Here is a 16,335-nt window from a genome sequence, read left to right as displayed (position 1 = left end):
AGATCCCAGGCAATGTTGACACTGCCTTGAAAATATACTTTCCCAAATCATTATTACAGTCATGTTCTTTTCGCCATTCTCAAATTCTCTGGCTTGACCCCCCTTTGTCATATTCATGCCATAAATGCCAACTCTGCCCACTTATACCCAGTTACTCTTCCACTCTGCATTTACACCTAGCAGCTGAAAGACAAACACATAAATTGCACTCACCTGGAAACCCCTAAGACACACAGGCAACAGCTCTGCAGGAGACAACCATAGCACCTCCTTTCCTTCTACTGTCCCAATCCATCCAGCCTCAGGTGAAATCTTGCCTAATATTCACTGAGAAACTGTGAGCAATCAGGGAGCTACTCCCTTATTTCGCCACCGTCAAATCTACCAACCTACCTGATCAATTCTACAATAATTTGTTATTAATCTTCTGCTTTTCCTCAGCAATTTGTCAGCACTTCTCTTACAATGCACAACGTTCCTTCTGCTATGAGACTTACTTAAATGCACATTTTATTTCCTCTATTAGACTAAAAACTCCCCAAAGAACAGTTTGCATGTGATTTACACCTCTGCAACTGCCAAAGCAGGCTTATGGCTATTTCCTTTGAGACACTGATTAAGTGCTTATTTAAACGAGTGAATGGATGGAGTGGCCTTTTATTGCCTTTTTTTTTTTTGCTTTAAGATTTATATTGAGATATAATTCATAAAAATCACAATCTTTTAAAAGTATATAGTTCAGTGGCTTTTAGTATATCTACAACTAAATTTTAATCTCTTAAATAATTATAATAATTCATGTTCATAATAAAGTATTTTAAAAATCCAGAGGGTTTAAAGAAATAAAAAAAAAAGTCCTTGGGGTAAGGTGAGGGGAAGGTTAGAAGATTGCGCCTTGAATGGTTTAGCTTCAACATATTCCACCCCAGCATGCTTTCCTGATTCAGCTACAATCCTTCCTACCTTACTGGCCAGTACTGAGTTCCTATGTACCCTCATGGCTAGGGAAGAGAATATTAAAAATGGACTGTATGTGATTTATGAGCTTTTTCAACTCAAACATTGATACAAACTAGTCTTTCCATCACTTCTTATCTCCATATTGTGCTCATCTAACACCTCATTAAAGTAACAAGAGGAGAGAAGGTAATGGTCTACTTAACATTCCTCTCAGGAGGCTTAAGAGTCTGAATGAGAAAAAAGGGCAGGCCATAGCATTTACTTTATGAAAAACACTGCTCTTGGCACTATCAAAAAGGAACAAAACAGTACTTTAACTTTTTTTTTTTTAACATTTACTCATTTTTGAGGGACACAGAGAGAGCGAGAGAGCACAAGCAGGGGTGGGGCAGAGAGAGGAGAAGACACAGAATCTGAAGCAGGCCCCAGGTTCTGGGCTGTCAGCACAGAGTCCAACACGGGGCCTGAACCCACAAACCGCGAGATCATGACCTGAGCTGAAGTCGGACGCTTAACTGACTGAGCCACCCACATGCCCCAAAACAGTACTTTATCTTAAGCTGCAATGGATTCCAAGGTTTGTAAGTAAAAGTTTGCAAGAACTTTTAATCTATATAAAAGCAACATTTTAGAGCATGGCCACACAAAACTGTGATTATGCAAAGATCTGTAGTTTTATGCACATTATTTATAACTCTGAATCTCTGTGGAATAAAGACTGGGAAAACAGACCAAGAGCATATAAGATGAAGTGAAAAGCAAGATGCAAAATTATTTAGAGGCTAGAAAGTCAACTATTGAAAAATTATAGAAAAGTAAGACAAATGAATACACCAAAATGTTAACACATACTATTATCAGGGGGTGAGATTTTAGGTGCCTTTTCTTCCTTATATGTTTCCAATTTTCTATAATAAGCATTTGTGACTTAAAAGTTTTGTTCAGGGGCACCTGGGTGGCTCAGTCAGTTAAGCGTCCAACTTCGACTTGGGTCATGATCTCACAGTCTGTGGGTTCCAGCTCCACAGCGGGCTCTGTGCTGACAGCTCAGAGCCTGGAGACTGCTTTGGATTTCTGTGTCTTCCGCTCTCTCTGCCCCTCCTCTGCTCACACTCTGTCTCTTTCTCTCTCTCTCAAAAATAAATAAACACTGAGAGAAAAAAAAAATAAAAGTTTTGTTTAAAGTGTTAAATTTTAGTACACTGAATATGTCATATATTGTATTCAGGCACCATAAACCTCCAGTTCTGTGAGCTAAATTCAATACTATTAAGTAAAATAAACATGAAATAACAATCATGAGCAACTAATATATCTGTGTTTTTCTTTAGAAAAAGACGGGTTTTTTTTGGTGCCAAACTTAGTACTTTCTTAAATGAAATAATCCATGCCTTCTATTTCTTGGTGCTCAAAACACTACAACTAATACACTGCTTGCTAATAAATACCTGGTTTACTTTCTCAATTCAAAAAATATTTAGGGGTACCTGGGTACCTCAGTGGGTTAAGCATCCAACTCTTGATTTTAGTTTAGGTCATGGTTTCACAGTTTATGAGTTCGAGTTGTGAGTTCTAGCCCCGTATGGGGCTCTGTACTGACAGTAGGAAGCCTGTTTGGGATTCTCTGTCTCCCGCTCTCTCTGTCCCCCTCACCCTGCTCACTCACTCTCTCTCAAAATAAATAAACTTAAAACTATATATTTAGACACGATAATAGTAATATGTATTTTAATGGAAAAATTAGTATATACTGGCCAAATGTCTCAATTATATGCAATTAAAATACATTCATTTGGGGCCTATGTGCCAGATGCAGGAGATAAAAAGGCAAATAATATCTGGGACTGTCTAGGGAGGGTGGGGTGTCTACCTGCACTGAAGGAGACCACCATCCACAAAAAAATTACACCTCAATGAGCCAAGTTCTATAAGACTAGTAAGAGTAAAGTGTTACTGGAACATCAAGACAGTGATTAACTCCACTTAACAGTCTCAACAGTATATCAGTGATTCCAACTGACTATATCACTACTGCTCATATTCCAGAATTGAAAAAAATACAAAGGTGCAAGCACTTTAGGCTGCTAGTTACACAGGGTTTAGTCAGGGAGAGTATTTAAAACCAGCCCAAGGATCAGGCACAAAAAGAACTGGAAAGGACTTGAGGGACTGTAAGTTAACATCAGGATGACAAATACCTGCTCGGTTCACTGACTAGAAAAACTATAGTGGCAGAGATGGAGGTTATGGCCAGGAAGGAAACTCTAGATTTCGATTTCATAGGAGACGGCAATGATTTGTGACTATATTCAGGGTCTGCCTTTGATGCAGGGGATCCATGATAGTGGAAAAGGAGCTCCATCCACTGGCACGCTTGAGGACAAGAGAGCACAGCGAAGGGAAGGATGCCATAAAGGTCAATAGAATCGCTCAGGTTTCACACAGACTGATCATACTTGAATTTCCCAAATATGCTCATTCTCTGACTCTCTAAAATGATGATTTCATCTCCTGAAGCAAAGAGGGGGCTTGCAGAACAAGAATAAGCAGGGAAATAGAATGCTACCCTGGGCAAGGTGCCAAAGTTACCCACTTGATTGCATCATCTAGAGATAAGAAGTATAAAGATAATTCTTTTTGCCCTGTCTCCCGTGATAGATGAAGAAATTGTATGGCATTACTTAACTGTTGTAGATATCAAAACCAATACTAATGAGTTTAGATTATTATAACTAACTCACTATGAAATGGTAGATTAATATGGATGGGTATTACATTACCACCAAAGCACCCAGAAAGGAATTCTCTCTGGTCTTAGTAAGGAGGAATTCTTTTGCTTCTCTGAGGCAACTGATTAGTTTTTTTCTTAGGGACGCTGTGACTCATGTAACATGACATGTCTGCTTTTTTTCACTGGCTGCAAAAACTTTAGGAGCAACAGGATTCTCAAACTTTAGTATGACTAAGAATCATTCAGAGACTGTAACAAATGCAATACTCCCACGTATCCATGCCCTCTGCTCGCCCCTACCCACTCAGCCCCATCCAGCCACCCCTAGCCAGGGCTCTGAGTCAGTTCAAGAGATACTAATGTAAGGGGTGCTGTGACCACTTTCAAAAAGGCTTTGTGACCTAGTTCATATAGACACTACTAGATTCAAGTTCCTTGTGCTTGAGTCACCTTATCTTTTCCTACTTTGTTCTGTTTCTTGTATCACTAACTTAAAAAAAAAACGCTTTTTAAAGTTTGAGAGAGAAAGAGAGCACAGTGTGTGTGGTGGGAGGGCAGGGGGAGGGGAGGGGAGGGAGGGGGGGAGGGAGAGAGAGAGAGAGAGAGAGAGAGAGAGAGAGAGAGAGAGAGAGAGAGAGAGAGAGAGAGAATATCCCAAGCTGGTTCCAAACTGTCAGTGCAGAGCCCGATGTGGGGCTCGAACCCACAAACTGTGAGATCATGACCCGAGCAGATGTCAAGAGTTGAACGCTAAACTGACTGAGCCACCCAGGTGCCCCCATTAAATCACTAACCTTAAAGTGTATTGTATCTATTTCCTCTCTATATGTTTAATTAAGCCCTCAAACTGTTTCTGGAGAAGGAAGGGTTGAAGTGAATAAAGACTTTCGAAAGAGTATGAATACATCTTATTTTTCCTTTTCCAAATGTCTGGGAAAGAAAGCTGATCAATTTTTTAACAGTAGAGGAACAAGTTGAGCTGTTAACAGCCTTGAGCAAAAAAGACTGCAAAGAGAAGCCTGCCACACCAATGTATTATTAATAGTAAATTAGGCTGCTGACTTGATGCAGGCACTTGGACAGCACCATGTCCTTTGATGTTCAAACGGAAACCCCTAAAAACTACCCTTGGTTCATTTCAAGCGCATGCACGCAACACCAGGACATACTTGCTCAATTTTCAGTGTAACGGCAGGACCTTTCACACATGACAAAAAAAGAAATTCTATGTGTACACGTGATGTATGACTTCAAGAAGGAAAGCAATTACCAATGAGTCCACATACATTTGTTGAGGGAGTACAACATGAAAGACATTCATGTTAATTCTCAGCTACTACACAGAAGCATTGAATTATCTTGCTAATTGTGAAAAACCAGGAGAATTAGGAAATAGTTTGAGTTAAATGTTTTTGTTTGAATTGGCTGCATTGTCTTAATTCTCTATTGTCCTTTATGTGTGTAGAATTATATTCCTAAAATACCCCTTTCACTTTTTGTTTCTTACGATGAAAACCAAAGGCTGCTTTATAAGAAAATACAGGATCGAAAAACAAGGGTAATGGCTAAAATTTATTGAGCGTGTGAAACTCAATTTGAGAGTTGGAACTGACGGCAGAACTCTGTACTGATGGAAGAGGAATGCAGAAATACCATCTGTAGAGTAATTACTATATGCTAAGAGGTGTCCGTATACACTTTGCTCATATTAATCATTACAAACACCTTATGAAAATGAAAACTTGATAAAAGTTAATGCTAAAGCATTTTTAGAGTATAATTAACTCAGCATAAAAGCTCTACATTTCATTCTCACACATACTCAGGATCCCAAATAAACCATTACAGAAATTCCTACGCGGTTATTCCGTCTGCATACAGGGCAAAACATCAACCCTTACTCAACACTTACCACTTCACATTTCTTCCCCTACATAAAATACATAAAATAGTATTTTCATTCTCTATAGCTAAAGTCCTTTGTCTAGTATAGCACTTTTGCAGCTAAATAACTTGTCACTAAGAGTGAAATTCACAAAATATAAAAATCATAAAATTGCATTTAGTTAGGAAGAAACCTCCAGAGGTGGCCTGACAGAAGGGCAGTCGGCCTGTTAAAAAAGAAATCTCAGAAGTGTGGTGTCCCTTAAGGGGGATACAGAGCACTAACCTGACTCATAGGCTCAAAGCCAACTAAACTCTCCTCTCTACGGAGAGCTCTAGAATCGATTAAAATAAACTTAAAGAGCAGACTTACAGTGGAATATAAATAACAAAAAGAGCATCTTTACAAATTGTTGTAGGGCTTCCTGGGTGTAATGTGAAACTGCGCTCCACATGTAGAGAGCAGGAGAGTCAACAGAGGCAGACCATTCTAAATTGGTAGGTGGCTGTTTTAGTGAACATGGGAACTTACGGGGCCTGTCTTGGGTGGCTGCCAGATGACTGGTTTTCCACACGTGCCCACCACAATCTTGAAAACTTATACAGAGGCCTTAACTGGGTTCAGTCATGTACCCAGTCCAGACAGCCTCAATACCACATTTCTATCTCAAGAGTGTATCCTTGGGGCAGCTTCTGAGAGTGGGAAAGGCAAGCAGAATGCACATTCTAAGCACCGGGGAGCGGGTGGAGAGCCTCCAGGTGCCAGTGTCCAGCTCCTGGGTCCAAGGACCGTCACATCTTGATGACCTCCTCCCACAGTAGAAGGTGGGGGTGCTGGTCTGGCATACCCCACCCCTCCTCCATCTCATGCCTGACCGTGCTGCCTCCCCCAGGCAACATGTATAGTGCTCAGGGTCTGGTCAAATTCCTAAAGCTGCAGCCACATCAACATCTAGGGATAAGGCCATAAATGAAGAGGAAGAACTCCCCGTATAAGTTCCTATTAAACATCTGTCTTTATGGCCTTAAAATTCTGCTGCTACTGTGGTCCTGGTCATGGAATGGGCACCTAATGGAAATACCTTTCTGTAGTGAGCCCACTCATTTGTCTGACAAAGAAATCAATCCAACTCTTGAGTGTGTGGGCTGCCCTTCTCTAGCTCATCATGATTGCCATGCTGGGCATTACAACTCCTGTAAGGGGACTGAAAAGCCCTAAAATAGTACATTATGGAAGAACAAGCTCAGACTAATATTCTTAATTCATCTAATATTACCAATATTGATCCTGAGACCTGGCCTGTGGCACACACTATCAACAACATGAGGCTTGGGTATTCTTTTTTTTTTATTTTTTTTTATTTTATTTTTTTTTATTTTTTTTTCAATGTTTATTTATTTTTGGGACAGAGAGAGACAGAGCATGAACAGGGGAGGGGCAGAGAGAGAGGGAGACACAGAATCGGAAACAGGCTCCAGGCTCTGAGCCATCAGCCCAGAGCCTGACGCGGGGCTCGAACTCACGGACCGCGAGATCGTGACCTGGCTGAAGTCGGACGCTTAACCGACTGCGCCGCCCAGGCGCCCCTGGGTATTCTTTTTCAGTCAAACAGCTGACTAGAACAATCCTAAAAATACCACTAGTGGAGTTATGGATGGCTACACTCTGACTTGGGATGGGTTTATGTGGCTTATCCTGGGTTATGGACATTTGAGCACCTGGGCAACCCTATGATGGGAATGGAAAAACCACTCTAAACAGAACCAACCCAGTTATACCAGGGATATATGATGGATATCACTGCAGCTATGTAGTCATACTGTCCTATTTTCTCATTAGAGAAATTTCAGTGTTTCAATGACACCGACCCATCTTGCCACCCAGGTATTTACTGGATGGCCCCAAATGGGACCCATTGCCATGTGGCACCAATCTCTGGTCATGGCTTCCACCTGGGTGGCTGGGCCACTGCATTATGGGTTTTCCCTGCACAGGGGAGAATTTGCCTCATGGTAACAACTACCGATCACCCTCTCCTCAAGGTGAGATGGGCACATTTTGTATTCCACTGGTACAATTATTTGGCCACTGTCTTTGTCCCCTTCACTGGCCTTTTGGATATTATAGCACACATAGAAGCCATTATGTTTATGCACCAAGCCTTAAATGATAGCTAACAAATCCTATCCTTATTGAACACTGAAATTTCTTTAATGAGAAAAGCTGTCTTCCAAAATAGGGTGGCCTCAGACATTATTACTGCCTTGCAAGGAGGCACTCGTGTGTGCCATTATCCAAAAAGAATGTTCTGTGCTCACTCCTGGTAAGCCTGCCAATGTGTCATCTTTATTAAATCACATGAGGATACAAATGAATGCCCTAATCTGATCCCCAGCCTAGGGAACTTAATAAATCAATGTTTTGGATCATGGGACTCTTGCTAGAAAACATCACTGATTTGGGGAATTACCGTCCTAACCTATGCTTTCTCTTGCACAAGCCCATATTGTCACTGTGGCGTCTACCTCCAATGCAGACAGAAAGCATAGAATAAATGCCTCCATGCTAATGAAACCCCTTGCTGACCACTCAGGGCATACTGAGAAGGAGTGGGGTATGTGAGGTTGTAAAAGCGGGTCACAAAGGCTGGAGTGTTGGATGAGGTCACCAAGAAAACAATAGCTGAGGCCCTGGTTACTTATCCCAGTTTCCTCAGAAAATAACCTATGATTCTGTTGAGAAGCCCACTGTTATGTTTGAAACTAAATCTTTATTTTTTTATTTCTAGAAGTTCTTTCTACTTGGCAAGGAAGACACAGAAGTTTAGAAGAAGACACACTCGTTTAGAGAGGAAAGAGCATATATTTGGAGCCAAGAAATTCTTGTCCCTAAAAGAGGCCCGTCTGTTGCTCCTTCCCCTTATTGATTAAATACGGCAGAAGCTGGAAGGCAGTGGTGTGAAAAGATGGGTGATCAACAACTCTATTCCTTCTAACTTCAGGAACCTCCCCAAACTAGTTTGCTCCTCTTTGTACTCTATATTCGTGCCCCACTCACAGTTTTGTGACAGAATGCTTAGAAATTCTATTGGCCTGATCTGGCCGGTATCCAGTGATGAACTGATTGGGTTGATTTAGCAAAAACCCCTGGAGTACCCATGTTGTTTTGGGGAAGTCACAGAGCCATCCAGCCCAGCTGCCTCAAAGCCCAAGTGCTGCTGCTTGTCCAATTCATGGGAGAAAATGCTTATGTATTTAACCATTCTAGTTTTTTTTTTTGTTTTTTTTGTTTGTTTTTACTTAAAACATATGGCTTACTAAGGTACTTGTAATTCGTGAAGATGTGCAAAACTTACCCTGTTTTTGGATATTTCCCCTTTCCCAGACAGCACAGAATTGCTAGAGGACACGGAACTAACTGTTGGAGATCATTCTTTGCTCACACTTAGGATGATGTTTACAGAACATCCCAGCACAGAAGTTAGTCATAATAGAGAGCCTCTTGAAGGTACAGTATTTTTTTTCTATTTAGAATTCCTGGAATCAAAATTTTATGATACTAATAACTGATGAGACTTAAATTTAAATACTGACTCATACAGTTCTGATCTGCTTCTATCTAAAAAAAAAAAATTAAAATTATTCCAGGATTTCCAATACCATAAATACTGACATATTTTTTTCTAAATAGTTTAAAATGTTTACTTTTCAAAAACACAAATAGGGATTAATTAAAATGAAAACTGAGTAACATAACTTAGCTGTGATACTCTGGTTTTCGAAGTATGTACAAACATACACCAGATGAAGGGAGTGCTCTTATTTTTGCTAAAAGCAAACCAGATGTCTGCGCATGTTATCATACCACACACTTCATTCTAAAGTGCTAAAAAGGCCTATTCTCCTTTCTGTGGATCATTTATATATCACCAATTCGAAAACAAATTTGAATTCTCAATCTCCTATCTGTTGCTAAATTTTTCATTATGTATTTCTAAATTATTGCTTTATTCTCTCAGGATGTTATAAATTTCTCTCAGCATTTCATGTGTTGGCATTGAGTTTTACACTAAATTAGGAATCCTAAGGTACAGTAACACAAGTATGCACAGTCTTACACTCTAACAAGTTACTCTATATTTTTAAATTATTCCAGTGTGAATCTATGTAGAGTACTCATACACTACTGTCCTCTTGAAGTGAGGCAGAGTTTATGCTTTAGTGGTGTATGGCATTTTATTTTGTCTAAAACCTCATTTGTTCTTATTCTACATGTTACAAAAACCCCATATGATTATTTCAGCTGAGAAATAAGGATAATTCTTCATCTTTATCAACTTCCACTTCCCACTTTTTTCTGGCCGATGTTTGTGTTTCTACATAGTAAATTCACTTAAAATTGCTCAGGTGAATAGGAACTCTACAATCTGTAAAATAACCCCAGTCATTAAGTAATAAATGTGTCACTCTTGTTTATAACTTATTTTAAGAAAGCATGCAGAAACCTCTATATTTTTTCAGCCCTACTGCCTCTTCAGTTAATGAATTATAGGAGCAATGAAAATATGTTGCTTCACGAGTTCTGTAGTGAGGATTAAGACAAGAACTTGGAAATAATAGGTATCATCTTCTACAGGCCTATTTTACAACCAAAACTCCTTAAGAGTATGTATTAGAGCAATTCTACATATTAGAAACTCAGAGAGGTTAAGAACTTGCTTGAAGTTAGTGGTAGGGATGGGCTCAGATCAGGGATCATTCCCTAAATCACATGACTGACAAAATCTATACGGGCTAGACATTTACCTACAGCCTTTCTAGATATTCAGTTGAGAACATCTCTCTCCTTTACTGTGAAATGACCATTTTTATAAGTGGTCTAATCAAAATCATTAACAGTCTATGGTTCTGGGTTTGTTTTGCTTTTAATAAGTTTGTAAATACCACAGGAGGAAAATAATCCTTATCTTGGGAAATCTGTTTATCTCAATAATGAATATGGGTTTGCTAGTAGGATTACTCAAGTCTACTAATTCGTACATTAATTCTACTGTCCTGTGGGAAAGAGGTAAATTATTAGATACTAGGTAAATTCTGTCCTCAAAAGTTTGCAAATCACCAAAGAGCACGCACCGCATTACAGTTTATATTCCACTTGTACTCCACATAGTATGTGATTTATACTATAAGTAATAAAAAGAGCCTGAACTGACAGAAGGCCATGGTTACACTTCTGTAATTAATAAGGCTGTCTCTTACCAGTGTCTATTTCATTAATCTGCATGTTTTGCAGCAGGTTGGCAAGGCCACCATTATTCAGCCTTTCATTTGTTTGAGTCACAGGGACAGATATGCTGGCTCATGCATGTCTTTACTTCCCAAAGAGACCTACAAAACAATTTGGCTTGGCTACAGGACCCATGATTGTACCACACTGTAGCAGATTTCACTGGATGAGCACTGGACTACATATGACTTTATCACTGACTTGATCTATAGTACTGTTGAGACTTAAACTTCTGTAAAGAGAAAGACAACTTTTTTTTTTCTATTGCTGTCTTAATTTTTATTTTCATTACTTTCTTGTTTTTACTGACAAATTTACTTGTTTACTGACATTAAACAATAAACTTATTTCTCATGAATCTGCCTTTCACCTCCACCACAGAAAACAGAAATTTATAAATGTAAATATTATCCTGGGAAATTAATACTGACCTAATTTTCTTTAAAAACACACAAGAAATATATTTGTCCCAAACTGGTGACAGAAAAGCTCTCTCCGAAGGAGGGCATAAAAATTTCTCTTCAAATGAGGATACAGACATATGATGAAAAGCAGAGGGTAAAATCATCCAAAGTCATAGAGCAACAATGTCATATTAGCAAAGAAAAAGGAATGCAAATTCTGGCATTTACACTGATAATTTACCAAACCTCAAAATCAAAATATAAAATTTAAAAATTTAATCAGATTTTAACTTTGATACTACAATCTGATTCAAGTTACTGTAAATTCAATTAAGACATGTCCATATTACTGAGATGAAAACCACAATAATGCAGTCTTTGCATGTCTTCTACTGAGAAAGACAGTCCACAAATAGTAAATGAGAGGAACCAATGACAGTTATCAAGAATAAGAATGCAAAACCATATTGTCATTTAAATTAGGTTGTCCAATTTTCTAGAAAAATGTTTAGTGTAATTTTAAGTGGATAGTTTTTTTTTCCAATAATTTATTTTATCTATGTCTATTTTATAGAATATAATACATTTTTTTGAAATTTTCCCCACTGTTTCTAAGAAAAAGAAAATGTAAGTTTAATTTAAATGAAGTCATATTTCAACATGAAAAACTGAACTTTTGTGTAATAAACTAATATGTGCTTTTTGGGGAGTGAAGAGTGTTTGTCCGGAAAGAATCCTAGACTTGGTTTTAAATACTTCATTTTCAAGTCATTTATTAACTAAGTTGTAAAGAAATATATTTTCTGCAATTTATTAAAGCCCCCAAAGTATCTTCAGATTCTGTTCATAATTTGAAGTTTCAATTTTTAAACTCACAATATGGAACTGAAAAGTAAACCCATTCTTTTTCTTAAACAATAAATTAATTTTTACAACTAACGTGTTAGTAGGGAGTAACATAAATGTTGAAAAAATTGTGAAATGCACAATATTTCAGATGTACAATATTTCAAATGGCAATATATTTTTAAACATTTTAGTAAGTTTGGTAGAACATTAGTACATTATAGTAAATATTTAGTACATTTCAATAAATGTTTTTGCAAGCAAGTAGTAAACACAGCCCTATCAGCATTCTAGCTATATATTAGGTCTTTGCAAACACTAGCAACTCTTAATAACTAAACTGAAAATGAAGGACTGAAAGTCTTGAAGTATCCACAGTTGTTACCGGTGAAAAAAATATGGCCATACTTTCTTCTATTTTAATTCACCAAATACTGGTTACCCACATGTTGAATCTGATTAACAGAACATTCACAAAAGTGATGAATAAAAGTAGATGACAGCAGTAATATTTTTGGTTGAGTTTTTTCTCTGACCCATAATCAATATTCAGATAAGTAAGCTACTAAACCCTTAAGGAAAAGATGTGCTTCATGTAAGAAAAGAATTTCAAGAAAGGATAAAATTAACCTTCAAGTCTACAAAAATAATTTGTCCTGCTGAGATGATTTAGCCTGGATATCGGAGTGGCTAAACCCAGACCATATTTGAGGCTGATTAAAAATTCTAACACTGAAGTGATTAATGAGGATAATAAAATTAAACGGATTTTTTAAGGCTATCTCAAATGTACACATTTTATTTATTTACTTTTTAATATTTACTTGAGAGAGTGCAAGCATGCACAAGCAGGGGGTGGGGAGGGGCAGAGAAAGAGGGAGAAACAGGATCCTAAATAGGCTCAGAGCCCAAGGCAGGGCTCGAACCCATGAACCGTGAGTTCATGACCTGGGCCAAAATCAAGAGCCTGATGCTCAACCGACTGAACCACCCAGGTACCCTTCATATGTACACCTTTTTAAGTGAGGGAAAAAACTAAAGCAGACCTCAATAACCATTAAGTTCAAGGTGACTCTAACAGGCTAGCTCGACTCATTGGAGAATGCTGCCCTTGGGTGGAAAGAAAAAGCAGGAGTAAAGCAGATGTAGAGAGTAGGGAATAATGCCACAAAAATAGGAGAAGGAAAGGAGAAAAAAGGGAGAGAGGAAAGGAGACAAAAGAAAAGAAATGGAGATGAAGCCACAGGGTACTAACAAGAACTGCCCTAACTACTGTCACAAGGAAAGCTGGTGAGCAGACCCCACCAGGCCAGCACTTTAGAAGTACCTCAGACCATGACCTAAGTCCTGCAGGAAGGAGGAGGCACAACCACCAGGAGCAGAACGCTACGTAACAGGCAAGAAGTCAACCACCCCTGGATGTACCTCAGGATGTGACCAAACTGCAGAAGTTACCTTTCAAAGAAAGCTGTAGTTTCTAGAAGGAGGAAACAATGTTCAGTGGGGGTTAAATATACCCCAATTTTTCTCAGAAATTAAGACATCAAGTTAACTGAAATTAAAAAAAAAAAAAAGACTTCCAGTATTTTATAGTATATCCTAGTAAAACATCTTGCCATCATATTTATTGCAATTTTTCACATAAACAAAGCTTATATATGCTTTTACTGAGAAACAAATGATTTTGCCAATAGTGAGCTAAAAATATTTACAGTATTTATAGTTATAGCAATCAAGTTACATGCATGGGAAAAAATTGTCCTTTTCTCATTTACTGGAATATCAACTTGTGAGACTTAAAATGTGTGGAAGAGGTACGGAAATGTAATGGTATGTCCTCACTTTTCTAATTTTTACCACCAAGATGGAGGTGCAGTAGAAAAACAAACAAAACGGAAAAAACAAACAAACAAACAAAAAACCCTAACATACATACTCAAGAAGAGACAGACAAGCTCTAACCCTTCATTCAGTGTTTACTGTCCTTAGGGCAAGCCACTGATACTAGTAAGTTATTTCTTCATCAGTATTCCTGTGAATTAAGAGACCTCTGGAGTAAGAGACGTATTGTGCCTTTTGAACAGCCTTTCTGAGATTCAATCTTTCCATCCATTAAAAAAGAAGATGGTGACAATTGATATTTGTATGATAGCAGATGTTAGAAGAGATCAAAAACTACAGAAGTCCATGGTTATGCTGCTACCAGCCGCCACAGCCTATCTGGAAGGTAAACCCTAATGCAGCTTCCTATTTCACAATCTCTTCTAACAGACAGCTGTTGTAACAATTCTCAACTGCCTGCTGCACGTATGTAGTAAGAGAGATGCAGCAATTACATCGCTGTATGTAGTAGGGTGGAAATGTTTTAAAGTTTCTACAAGGAATTGTTGCTGGACTACAACTTTTAGTTCAAGAGTCAGGCAGCACTGTCCAACAGAACCGTGTGTGATGACAGAAATCTTTTGTCTCTGCTGTGTCCATTATGAGAGCTGGAAAGGTAGCAAGTCCTAGTGAGAAACTGAATTTTAAATTTTATTTAATTTCAATAACTTTTTATTTGAATAGTCACATGGTCAGCGGTTACTCTACTGACAGCACAAAGTTAGAGAATCTGTAATTAATGGTCCAAATGAAGTAGTATCTCCAATTTAGAAAAATTAGAAAATACAAGATTTTTTTTTTTAAAAATCACTTTCTCCTCCTTCAGCTATCATTACTTACATTTTTGTTATATTCTTCCAGATTTTTTTCTGATATACTAAATATATTCATAAATTAAAAAATGTAAGCATGCATACATCAACTAAATACATACAAATACATTATATTAGACATTTTTAAGACAGATCTACAAAATCCTATGGCTGTTAAGAATTATCTACATTAATACAATAAACCCTTGATAGACTTCAGTCATTATTATTAATGGCTGCTCAGTACAACACTATACCATAGTGGCATTATTAAATAGTCCATCACCGTTGGGAATTTAGGTTTTTGTTCCTATATTTATTCTTATAAAAAACCCTGCAGTGAACATATTTGTACATCTATTTGTTCCATTTATAGGAATATTCCTTTAGGATAAATTTCTAGAATTGGATTTGATGGGTCAAATGTCTCTTTTTTCAGAATGTGGAAGACTATTATCGAATTGCTACACAGAAAAGAACCCATGAAAAGACAAAACTCTTTTGAAAATATAAGAGAAACCTTATAACCCCAATACCCAAATCATTAGGGAAAAGAGATGATGGTGAGGACGATGATACAGTGCTGATGATTGGATTACAAAGATCTCACAATTACCCTAAAAAATCCTTCGGCTTACCCTCAAATTACAGTAAACAGTACTTATGTGTCCTTTTGGAGGCAGACATACTACATTCTGCCACTCAAGAGCTCCATGGTAGCTAGGCTTTTTTTCCATCACTGAACAGATTACGATTCTCCAGTTAAATACTAGGGAAACTGGCTGGTTTATGTACAGGGCTATTTTACACATAAAATATGTATCTTTAAATTAAGGAATCACACTCAAGTCAGCATTATATTCACACTGTGAGATACACCGGGAATTGAGACCTCACGAAAAAACAGCAGACTTCAATTTCCCACTTTACTGCTCAGTCTAGGGCATATGTGCATGGAATGGAACCACAGTCACCCACACTATTTATATCTCTCTGGATTGTTCTCTCTTTCAGCATAAACAAATTAAATGTGCAAATGGGGTTACTTTATAGGATATTTAACAGGTTCTATATTTTTGTATAGAACATGAAAGATGGAAAAAAAAGGGAGAAAGAAAAGAACTGAAGAGTGAAAAAATGTGTGTATGCACATGGGAGAGTTATTTTTAAACCTGAAATGTGTCTCCTCTCTCCCTGCCAATGTGCAGTATTATTTCAATGTTCTGTTCATACTGCTTGTAATAAAAAGTGGTTCATCCCCAGGAGGCACCATGGAAGATCCATGTTGTTTTTAGGTTCTGCCAGGTGTACTTAAAATCACAAATGAGAAGGAATATTCCTTTTCTTTACCCAAGTGAAATCTAGAAGAAGGTATGTCTAAAGTAGGCTCAACATTTTACTGAGGTTAGCATTTTCCTGCATTGACTTGGAACTGGTGTACCCTATTTGAGTCATCTTCATTTACCTTATTGGCTAATAGGAAGAAAAAGAGACAATGGGATTTAAATATAATGGGATATAAATGAGAGT

General features: G+C 37.9%; 1 protein-coding gene across 1 annotated transcript in view; it reads right to left on the bottom strand.

Annotated features, from left to right (window-relative positions):
* SLC2A13 (solute carrier family 2 member 13) overlaps nt 1–16,335 on the bottom strand; it is a 387,878-nt gene that overhangs the window by 152,870 nt on the left and 218,673 nt on the right. The gene's annotated exons all lie outside the window — the stretch shown is intronic.

Source organism: Puma concolor, chromosome B4 (assembly GCF_028749965.1).
Source record: "Puma concolor isolate L17-30 chromosome B4, mPumCon1.1.hap2, whole genome shotgun sequence".
Lineage (NCBI taxonomy): Eukaryota > Metazoa > Chordata > Mammalia > Carnivora > Felidae > Puma > Puma concolor.
This window is presented reverse-complemented; position numbering and strand designations above follow the sequence as displayed.